Source organism: Lissotriton vulgaris, chromosome 8 (assembly GCF_964263255.1).
Source record: "Lissotriton vulgaris chromosome 8, aLisVul1.2, whole genome shotgun sequence".
Classification (NCBI taxonomy): Eukaryota; Metazoa; Chordata; class Amphibia; order Caudata; family Salamandridae; genus Lissotriton; species Lissotriton vulgaris.
This window is the reverse complement of record NC_141696.1, coordinates 242,716,113-242,728,671: the sequence shown is the minus strand read 5'-3', so window position 1 is coordinate 242,728,671 and position 12,559 is coordinate 242,716,113.

Here is a 12,559-nt window from a genome sequence, read left to right as displayed (position 1 = left end):
TGCTGCACAAGTGTAGCTATGCCACACTGGTGCCACTGCACCTACTGCATAATGGTAGCTACGCCACACTGGTGGTACTACACCTGCTGCGCAATCATAGCTAAGTAACACTGATAACACTGCACCTGCTCCACGAATGGTAACTACGCCACACACTGGTGCCACTGCACCTGCTGCACAATCATAGGTAAGCAACACTACCACTGCACCTGCTCCACCAATGCTAGCTACCACACACCGGTACCACTGCACATGCTGCACCAATGATAGTTATGCCACACTGGTGCCACTGCACCTGCTGCACAATCATAGCTAAGTAACACTGATAACACTGCACCTGCTACACAACGGCAGCTACCACACACTGATGCCACTGCACCTGCTGCACAATCATAGCTAAGCAACACTTCCACTGCACCTGCTCCACCAATACTAGCTACCACACACTGGTACCACTGCACCTGCTGCACTAATAATAGCTACACCACACTGGTGCCACTGCCCCTGCTCCACTAATGATAGCTACACCACACTGGTGCCACTGCACCTGCTGCACAATGGTAGCTACCACACACTGGTACCACTGCACCTGCTGCACTAATGATAGCTACACCACACTGGTGCCACTGCACCTGCTGCACAATGGTAGCTACCACACACTGGTGCCACTGCATCTGCTGCACTAATAATAGCTACACCACACTGGTGCCACTGCCCCTGCTCCACTAATGATAGCTACACCTCACTGGTGCCACTGTACCTGCTGCACAACTGAAGCCACCGTCTATATAAACACAGCTGTAGTCAGTAAAGAAAACCAGATGTGCATAAAAAGAGGAAACGCGAGTAATGTCTTTGGTAGAAGGAGAACACAGAACAAGCACGAACGCGCGCCACTCACTGCAGACTGGTGAACGCGCCTAGAACATCTGGATTCCATTACCGCGGCCCCCTGACAGCTGTAATTGATAATTAATTGCGCTCCCCTGCGTGTAACCGCACACAATATGCAGGAAGTCTAGATTGAGAAATTCCTACGGCCTATGGCGTGCTGCCTTACTATAACACAGCCTTGCGAGGACCTATTGCAAAGCATATGCCACAAAAACACCATGAAAATTCTCGCGCATAATGGAATGTCTGGCATTTTTCAACTGCTTTTCTGCAAGCCCTTACAAGAGGGCTTCGAAACTCCGCCCACTTCTGATGAAGTGGCGCAGGCCTCGCCCTAAAAACCGGCATTTACATAAGGTTTAACAGAAGAAGCAAATGCAATATCTAATCTATGATAATGACAAACGTTGTTCCACTAGGCCTTCACTGAAAGTTGAACATTTCGAATTAAGTGAGATCTGCTGGAAAGCTAGGGCAACATCAAATCAAATAAACCCTTCTCATGAAAAGACAATTCCAATGAATCTGACAAACTGCCTATAAAGAGAAAATTGTTTGAGAGAGGAATGCATAGGCTCAAAATAATGGGGAGATGCTTCCAAACATTCTTCCAAAAGGAAGCGACAATGAAGCATAAGAAAAAAAGGTGCATCAGATCAGCCAAAAGAGATTGACAGGACCAGCAAGCCTCGTCATTAGAGTGTGTAAACTTAGCTATAGATGAGGGCGTATAGTATAATCTGTGATAAAGAAAGAACATGGACTGAGCAGTGAAGGCAGATATAGAGGTCTTCAAAGATCTACCCCAGAGTTTGTTCCAAAAATCTACGCTCCAAACACAGCCCAAATCTGCTTTCCAAGCAGCCTCTATTTTAGATTTAGAGGGAACACGATCAGAGAAAAGCAGAAGTTTATATATCAAGGAAGCTTTGGGAAATGTAGTTAATATTTTAAGTATAGGATCTGCTATGGGAATGGGTTTAGTAGAGGGTAGAGAATAAAAAACATCTGGGATTATTGCCATAGGAGTGGAAAATTTGTGCCCGAATGAGCGAGGGCATTTAAAGGAGTCTTGAAATTGAGGGAAGGAGCATGGATATAAACCATTACACATATTCTAAACCCATATAATTCCCTTAAATCTCCAGGATTTCCAAAAAAGAGGTCTGGTATTGAAGGTAATGAGAGGATTGTAACAGACGGGAGATTGAAGGAACATCGTCCTAGAGACAATCTCCAATCGATAATGAGGCTTTAATCACGAACAAGTGTGTTTAAATAACGGAAGAGAGGTAATATTGACCTTTGTTCAGAAATCAAGGACTTCCTTGAAAGAAAAAGGTGCAAGTAAAGGACATTCAATTGAGGTCCATAAAGGTGTAAAGGGGAGACTTCAGAAAGGAGCCATTTAGAAGCTAATCGAAGACAAAAGGCCTTATGATACAGTCGAAAATCAGGAAAATTCACTCCTCCCATAGCTTAGATTGATGAAGATATGCCAAAGAAAGTCTAGAATTTTTATTGTTCCATAAAAATTTAAAGAGGAGGAAGTCAATGTTTTAAAAATAGATATTTGTGATGTGAATGGGAACCATAGAGAAAATATATAATAAAATAGGAGTAATCATCATTTTAATAGACTCAAGCCGTCCCCACCATGCAGGGCCGGACTTGGAACTGAGAGCAGCCCTGGCAAATTTTGACAGACCGACCCCCATCCGGCGCGTAGCGAGCGAGTGCTGCGAGTGAGCCCGACGTCTACTAGGGGGACTTGGGGGGGTTCTCCCCCAAGAAAATGTTCGACAAACACAGACCAAAATGATGAATTTTACAGCACATTTTTCATTACATATTCCATTGTATGAACTTTAAAAGCACAGTAAATAGTAGATGATCACCTTTAAGAGCACCAGGTTACCCAGCCAGTCATATGTACCCATAGACATTCTTTCAGAGAGCACCAAAAATAGACACGAGCACACAGGCCACTGAGGCCAGGAAACTGTGGAAATGTCACACATAAGCACCTTGGCACTGAGGGCAGAAACTGTAAAAATGTCACACATAAGCATCTCATAACTAGCACCTAGGGCACAGAGGCCAGAAACTATGGAAACGTCACACCCAGGCCTGGTCACACCAGGCCAGAAAGCAGGGAAATGTCACACGTAAGCAACCAGGCAAGTAAGCATGGAAACGTCACACATGATATGAGCCTCCAGGTCACTGAGCCAGAAACTATGTCAATAGCACAGATAAGCACCAAGGCCAGAAAGCATGGACATGTCACACATAAGCACCCAGGCTGCCAGAAGGCATGGACATTTCTCACATGGCACCCTAGCCAGAAAGCATGAAAAATTCACACAAAGGTACCCAGGCTTGTGGCACTGGGACACTTTTCAGAGTGTGGGTGCTGCCAACAATGTTGCCTGTACATCACTCAAGTCATGGGATTGTGAACAATTCAAGAATCACACAAAGAACAAGGGTAGCAATTCAGCCTTGCCTATTCCGGGAAATATAAAACTTAAAAGTATATGCCAAACCATTTAAATACACTGCACTCTGCATACTGCACCCTGCCTTATGGAAAGGGTTTGCGCTAGTGGTGACATCCTGGTGATATATGTAGTAAAAGGGAATATTAAAATGGCAGTTTTATAACTGCACAGGAAGACTGCAATGACAGGCCCTGGCCTTGACACATGTTTAAATAGGCTACTTATGTAAGAGGCACAATAAGTGTTGCAGGCCCACTAGCAGCATTTATTTACATTCCCTGGGTACACGGGGAACCACATTTGTAGGGACTTACAAGTAAATTAAATTTGCCAATTCGGTGTAAGCCAATTTTACCATGTTTAAAGGAAAGAGCGCAAGCACTTTAGCACTGGTTAGCGTTGGTAAAATGCACTGAGCCTTAAGAGCCACCAAAAATGGCCTGTTTTGATGTACTGAAGCAGATCAAACCTGAATTTAATTTGGTGGAATCTGAGGCCGTCAAAGACTTATCTAATCATGTCTCAGCAGTGAGTGTGAACAATATGCTCTCGAAAGAGAGTGTGAGGAAGAGGGGCGGATGAAGGGGTAGAGGGACCAAGACCATGGTATTATCACCGAGCAAATAGGTAATCATTTCATGTTGTAAATAAAAAGCAATTTTCGGCATATCCATAAAACAGGCGTGTAACCTACAGGTTACATAAGCCGTTTCTGCCCCCAACCCAGTACATTCCAGCAGCACGTATCTCTTTTTCCAGAACAGGTACTCAACCCACTGTGCTGTGACTGCAAAGGGCTCCTATTCCCCTTTTCTTCAAGCCGGCAGGCGGAAATGTGTGTCAGCATTATAGTGAAAAATGTAAAGGCCAGCCACGCCCACCACCTCGCTCCGCCCTAAGTCTGGTACGCCCCGGCCCGGATCCGTTACCGCAGCACAGTGGCTTTGTGAGCACTGGCAGACTACTATAAGTGCCGCTGTTGACAATTTAGCACCAGTGCAGCGCAGCGAAAAGCACCAGCATAAATTAAGCACCCTGCTATGATGGTGTATCAGGGTATTTTAGCACACTGCTGACCCTGAGCAGACATCTGCTCATTTTCTGTCCATACCATGCAGCTATAATAGCAGATTCATGCTGCCTGCTCTACAGTCACATCACAAACTCCATTTATTGGAACACATATCACTTTTGACATTGACCCCTAAGAATACTTCTTAGTGTCTGGCGCCTGCAAGATTCATGTTTGAATGGCATTAATGAGCAGATACGTAGGTATATAATTGCAAGAGCGACATTAATATCTCTTCCCTCAGCTTGAGAACTGACCTTGGAAAACATTTCAACCTGACACTGTGGCAGAGGTTCACCACAGATTTCATATAGATCGCTCACCCTGCAGACTTTATTCCCCTTTTAAATGGTCTCTTCGGCTGGTTGCTATTAAATCACTTACATTTAAACTTCGTCCTTCCTTGAGGCTCAGTGAGTTAAGCGCAGGGCCCGGCCAACACTGAGGGAGGGAGGGCCGCGGCCCGGGGAGGGCTACAATTTTCCGACACTTACTGTCGCCGTCACCCCCTGCTAAGGACCCCTCAGTGGATGCCTTGTGACGTGTAATGAATTAAATGCTGCACCCAAGGAAAAACCGTGCTAGGAGTAAGTTAACTCTCGCCTCTGGCATTAGCTGTGATGTTTGAGTACTGACAAGACCAGCTCAGCCTTCCATCCTCCCAGGGTCAGTAAATCAGGCATCTGTAAGCCTTGTGTGCCATCTCAACCCATTCCTCTTGGCCTCCCCTTGCTATATTCAGTGCCCCATGCCCCTTGGGCCAGATCCTTTATTTAAAAACAAAACCTAAAGTAGAGAATAAAACGTGAAATGAATATCAACCCCTCCCTTTATTTTCGCGCGTGTGTGTGACTTACTCAAATCTATGTCCGTTTTCATACAGAGACAAGTTTTCTTGTATGATTGGAATATTACCCAGGCATTGCCAGTGCACGTTACACAGGCATGTTACAGGCAGAGGCGACCTCCTACTGGGTGCATGTTATAGGCAGAGGCGGCCTCCCTCCTACAGCAGGGCGCATGTTACCGGCTGATGCGGCCTCCTACAGGACAAGGACGCATATTACTGGCAGTCGGCAGAGGCGGGCTCCTACAGGGCAGGCTGCGGCCTGTCAGCATGCTCTGCCTGGAGGCCTGGCTCCAACTTTCACAGAAAGAGAAGTACATTGTAGGAAGAAGCTTCTGTGGGGCCTCCTCCTGCGCTGCAGCTGGCACCAAGAAGTACGGTCCCTGTAACCACAGCGCTAACTAAGTACAAACGATCTCGGGTCTGTGCTGTGGAGGGCCATCTCAGAACATTCAAAGTTTTCTACCCACCCACGGAAGGTTGGTGCCCAGCAGCAGAGGCCTACAATCAGCAAGGAAACTCATCTCCCAACAGGTCTTTACATGCAACACAGATGGGTCTCACTCTCTGGGGGTCCAGGGACCTGGACTGTGGAACTCATTGAAGCCAAACTTCAAGGAAGAATCAAACACACTGTCTAGGGAACAAAAGAGGACCCCTGAAAAGAAATTAGGGAGGCGGCACACCGATCGAGGGCAAACTCTGTGAGGTTGTCTAAAACCCTGGAGAGAAAGAGCAGGCAAGTAGGTTGGTGCCTTCTCTTGATTTGTGGGAGCAGTGCAGCAAATGGATTCCAATATGGATGATTGGGGGCATCACTTGAAGCAGTACTTGAATGTGCAGACAAAAAAAGCATGCATTAGGAGCAAAAAAGCATTCTCATGCTCCAGTGTAGCATATTACTTTGTCATTTATAAATAAAACTAAATAGGTCCACAGCTTCCAGTACCGATTCATTGGAGGTCCATGGAAATCAAAAAATTAAAAACCTCTGCTCCAGGGTTCCAATTCTGATTGAGTGCTCTCTATGCTTATTCCTGATATTGGATACTATATGACTCCTAAGCACTGTTTTATGTGCTTCTCAGAGAACTACCCTGGATTCCAGTGAGCCCACTTCTTCCTGAATTTACCAGTTGGTCTTTTCCAGCAGTTTCCACATCAACTTCTCTTTTTCTGCTCCTAAGTAGTAAGCTTCCAAGGTAGCATAAAGGGTGGAATGCTGCACTGTTCCTGTTGTATGTATGTGGTTGTCTTTAAGCCTATGCCTGGCAACTGGCAGCGTGAAAATATACATAAACCTTGAGTATTACCTGTGTTCATTTGAGCCGGGATACTGCCTCTCTCTCATCTATTCTGAACATGTCCTCGCACCAGTGAAGTGAGATACTCCATCCTGTTGCCAGTCTGTCTATACCTCATCCATATGTGAGACAACAAGGACCCCCTCATACCTTTCAGTTTCCTGGGAAATATACCTCATCCATAACCATATTAGAACCTCTTCTACTAACAAGATTCCGCAGAGCATCTGCATAAGGAATGCTTATCCTTTCAGTAACCTGCAATTCCAGCCTCTGATGAATCAAACCCAATCTGTACCCCATCATGTTGGCCTTCTACTGCAGAATCACAACCTTGGAGCAGGATCATGGAAGTCGATTTTTATCCATTCGGAGTTACTGGTACATGCCTTCAAGGCCAGCAACAGCCAAGGACCAGCCTGCATCAACCACCGCCTGAAGTACCATCATCCCTCTAGACATCTGCGCTGTCTCCCTCGCCCTCACTCACACACCCCTCATCCGTCGAAGCCACAGCAGAGGATACTCCTTCTCCTACCTTGCCCAATCCTTGAATGTCCTTCTCCTCCACCTATGAACAACACCCTCTCTCTCGGTATTCAGAAAGGGACTCAAGTTCTTGCTCTGTGACTGATCGTAGAAGGATCCTAGGATACCCTCGTGTGTGAATAGCCACACTCTACAAATCATGATTGATTTATTTATTTTTTTGCAGATTTATATAGTGCGAACTCGACCTGAAGGTATTGAAGTGCTTTACATGAGCACCAGTTACGTCACACAAGGACACACTAATTTTTTGGTAGGCACAGGGAGGTTAAGTGATTTGCCCAGAATCATGGGAAGCTGAGCCAACGCCAAGGCTCAACCCTGGTTCCCCAGCTCCAAAGTCAGCAGCTCTGGCCATAAGGGCAGGCCACAACCTCGGCCGTGCCCCTAGAGCCAGGTGTGAATTCTGCATGCACCAGGTACCTATATCCAGCAAATGGCAATTGCACCGCATCAAGTGAGTCTCTGGGAGACGTGCCACACTAATGCTGTATTACCAACCATCACTGACTTAATTAGGTAGCATGGACCTCTGACATTCCATGACAGGAGTTTTAGGAGACATCCCTCTGACAACATTCAAATACGGACAGACCCACCCTCTTTTAAGTCAGAGTTAATATCATGTCCAAGCACCCCCACCCCGCCTCAGGACCCAAACTTTAAGCAATGATACGTGAAAAAATCCTTCAACTTCCATCCCACCATTCTTGCGCCATGAGCAACAAACACCCTACCTCCACACCACATGTAGTGCCTGTAGCACCAACATTAGAACCTTCGGAACAGGCAGCATGAAATCTCACACAATTTGATCAGCAGCAGTAGGACTACACCCACCAAAGTTGTAGTCACACTTCAATTTACCCTCCCCACATCCGCTGCTTAACCGTGTGCTAAATCTGTTGGTTTAAAATGTTTAATCATGCAGCGGAGCAGTGGAGAATTCAAGGACAACATTCAGATGTTAATGTGTACTTATCAATTCCTGTCTTATTTTCCGTCTGACAAGGACACAAAAGATACCGTGCGCCCCTGTAGTCATCTGTGCTACAGTTAAGAGGCCAGAGGTGTATATGCATCTCCCCCCTTTCCAACACAAATCTTAGGAGAGATGTTTTGGCATGTACAGGTTTCACAATTTCTCAATAAGTTGAATTTGTCTGGAAAACGCCTTTTGATTTTAAATATACATTTTAACTTTCTTTGCTGTTCATTTCCTGCCTCTCCTTTGTACTGCACACGGTTTATGATAGTAGGTACCAGCAAATCCAGGTGGAAAATGATGCCTTTTATGATTAATGGATCTTCCAACTCTCTATTAAAATAAAATTAGGGTTTTTTAACTGTACCAATTACAGAAACAGTTCTTAAAATTTAATTTGTCCAGATATTTGAAAAGAAGTATTTCTATCATACTCGGTACTCAGCTCTATTACCAGACTGATAGTGAAAATGATGAAGGAAAATATGGCAACCTATACGAATAAATAGTTCAGTCACTCAGCCACAGGGTATGCTTTGCCTTTAAGCTGTTCACTTAGGGGCCGCAGGGAGGCATGTGGCAGACCTTTGCACATTCACCCGATCTGATTTTGAGTAGGGGAAGTGTTTGTCATCTTGAATAAATCCACGGGCCAGGCTGGAAATAAAAGCAATTAAAGCTTGGTTAGGCCCTGGCCCGGCCCGTGGATTTATTCAAGTCAGATCTGACTTTGAGTAAGGGAAGCGTTTGTCACCCACCTTGAATAAATCCACGGGCCCGGGCCGGGGCCTAACCAAGTTTTAATTGCTTTTAATTCCGGCCCGGTCGTGATGACTCCGGAGACAGTGCCAGGCCAATTAATTCATTGATCAGGGTCATCACTCACCTGTGGGCTCCAGGTGGTAGCCTGCAGACACGGCCAAGGGAAGGCTAAAATTAATTAAATTACGGTGTCAGGGCCTCTACAAGCTCCGCTCCAGCCTCTCGTCGGCTCACTCTGGCCTCCTCTACCTCGCAGTCAAGCGCCCTTTTTTTTAACTCGACCCCAATGCGCTTGTGCATGATCACCCCTGACCAGCCCCACTGACTCCAGACCCCCACCCTAAGGGTCAATGACGCATCCCGCAGATGTAAGGCGGAGACTGAAGACTCCGTGCATGGTGCTGTGCAGCCAGTGCCACCACCCAGTGGATTTTTAAATAAGTATAAATTATTATACTGCAGTGCTGGATACGGACGGACGGTGGGTGCAGCACCACCAGGCAGCAGCTGCATTATTATGCAAATAGTTGTGTGCGTGTATGCTGCTCGGTGACGCCAGGGTCCAAATCGGCCCCATGAACAAAACCGTCCGCCAGCCACAAAACCAGCCCCTGCCCCATCCAGCCTACCGGGGGATTGCCCGGTGCCCGGAATTGCCAGTCCGGCCCTGCCACCAAGAGAGAAAAAGAGGGTTCCAGGAAGACAGAAGTTTAGAGCTACGATCTAGCACTTCCTTCATATTAATCTTAAACTGAATCTAATATGAAGTTGTTTAACCAAATACCCAGGTATTTGATTTTAGAGCTGTTCCAACGGAAACCAGTGGCATCGATGGAGCAGGATTTCGCAAAAAGAAAACAGCTCGATTGAACATCCCAATAATAGATACTAACAGTAAGTAGTGTCTAAGTGACTAATGTGCACATTTACACTACACGTGGGAAGATTGCTTTGTAAATATGTACGAACTATTCAGAATTAATGTGTAAATAACCGTAAATGTAATAATCTTGGCTGCATATATAAGTTGTAAAATGAATGGTTTGTGATGCTTTATACTCCCAAATAATGCTGTTTTCGGCTTAAGCTATGCTAGGCTGACATGTTAATAAGGAATTAGTTCAAAGTTGGTTGGTTAACAGTGAACATTGTGTTATCATTTCACAAATAAATATCTATTTCTTGTTCTTTTAGTGATAAAAGAGTCCTCCATGTTCATAACTTGACCGAACTAGAGGGAGGGTGGATTTGTGCGCAAGCAAGAACCACATGACCACGTAACTGAAATGCTGTGCTAAGTTGAAAGAGCCTGATCTGGTGAAGGATAAAGATGTTGACTGCCAGCCAAGCCAGTGTCTCCATGAGAAACAGAACCAGTAGTCGCTGAATTTAATGAATTGTATAACAATTTTTGTAACATGTGTACTCATGAGAGGGAGGATGGGAAAATTATTTTGAACAATGGTATAGTTGAAAGAAGGGTGACTTCATTATGGGGTGACATCAAACCCCTACAACCCTACCAATCACTTACTTAGAAAATGTGAAGATGCATCTAATGTTGGACTGCCATGTAATTTTAAAGTATAAGAATAGGTACTTTGGGGGTGTGGTTTGGGGTGATGCCGTCAGGAGAGAAATCGCATAGGTTGAGGTGTCCGAGAAAAAGGGGTTGCAATGTTGTTTGTCGGTTTGCTGAGAGGCCTTGCTGTTCCTGTTCTGTCCCTGTCCTGATTTCCAGAATCTTTGATCCTTGACTCTTAGTGCAGGGGTCCCTCACTACTGCCTAGGCCTGGGTGGTGGTTTTTCTACTTTTCAGATCGATTGGTTTTGTATTTAAATTAACATTTCAGAATTATAATTGCCGTAATTATATTTTCTTCTGTGCTTTTGTCTCTTCCTCTAGCCCTCTGAAATTGATGGTTAATTTCAATATATTTTATTTTTGCATGTAATGTCTCTTCATCTATCCACTCCTTTCAACGTATATTTGAGATGTTATTTCTGTTATTGCTGTGATTAGTTGTGATTAGTTTGTTACTCTTTCATCAGGTTTCCAGTATTTGAGTTTATAACGTTTGCTTTGAGCATTTATTATTACTAGATAAAATTATTGGAATTTACCAAGAGTCTGTGGTTCTTTTAGTCAAATTATTGAATGTTAATGTTTTTTAGAATTTCCATTACCATCAACTCTTCAGCTAGTTGGTTCATCGACCAAGTAGATGAAAAGTCGATCACATATGTTAAATATATAAGGTAATACAGGATGCTTAAATATAAGTTTTAGAAATAGGTACGTTTGGAGAATGATACATAACTTGACCCCAGTGCATCAGAGATTTGGGTGAATGTGTATGGACCAAAATAGTGTGAAGCTATTGAGTACTTATCCCTGATCAATTTATTGGGTTGGTGCTGGATCAGCATTAAAAAATGCTGCTTAAAACAAAATTTGGTGATGGAAAGAATTTCTGTCTGAAATGTCCTGTAAAAAAGGAGGGATATAGGTTTCGGGATTTGATATAAAGAGTAAGATATCATCCCCATTGGCAGATAATTTCAAATGTTAATCACTGTACTTAAAACCAGAAATGGACGAGTTATGGCGGATATGTGATAAGAAGGGTTCAAGTGATAAAATAAAAAGGAGAGGCAAAAGAGGGCAACCTTGACATACACCGCGGTGTAAGTTGAAAGATTGAGAAACAAGACCATTAACTACTACAGAAGCTTTAGAAGCTGAATATAACAAAGATATCAAAGAAATGAATTCATGGTCAAAACCATGCCGATGGAGGGCTTTAAATTAAAAGGACCAATTAACTCTGTCAAAAGCCTTCTCTGCATTGATAGAGGCAGCGGCAAGAGGATATGAAAAAGGTGAGGCCTTATTTAAAATATTAAAAATAAATGAGAGTTTTCAGATGTTAATCTACCTTTAACAAAACCACATTGCTCTAAACTAATTAGTTTCAGTAAAAGAGGTTCAAGGCTTAGCGCAAGCAGTTTGGCAAAGAATTTGTAATCTATGTTTACCAGAGAAATAAGATGATACTTTTTACACTGTTTGGGATCAACGCCATCTTTAAGGATCAAACAGATTATAGCATCTAAGAAAGTACCCTGTGCCCTCTACCATTAGTATGGAAAAACTGAAAAAGTTTTAAAAGTTTGGAAAAATAAGATGTGAAAAATGTAGACAAATTTCTACTGTAAAGCTATCAGGAACCTGGTGTTTTATTTTTCATAAGGAGATTTAAGGATTGAGATATTTCTTGGATAGACAGATCAGATTCTAGAGAGTTAAAGTCAAGGCCCACATGAGAAGAGGGTGAAATTTGATTAAGATATGAGTCAATAGAGGAGGGAAGTGGAGAGGCCTCTGGGATATATAAAGGTTTGTAAAATTCCATAAACTCATTTAAAATGTCTTGGTCTTTGGAAAGGGTTTTCCCATCCAATGATTAAATAGAATCTACTAAAACACATTCTTTCCAACATTTAAGATAGCTTGCCAGGTATTTGCCAGCTTTATTATGTCTGCCGTAATACCAAGCACTCTTTCTGAGAAGAACAAAAGAGGCATTATCAGTAGTTGTTTTATTAAAATCAAGTTTGGCACAAACAAGCTCCTGTAAA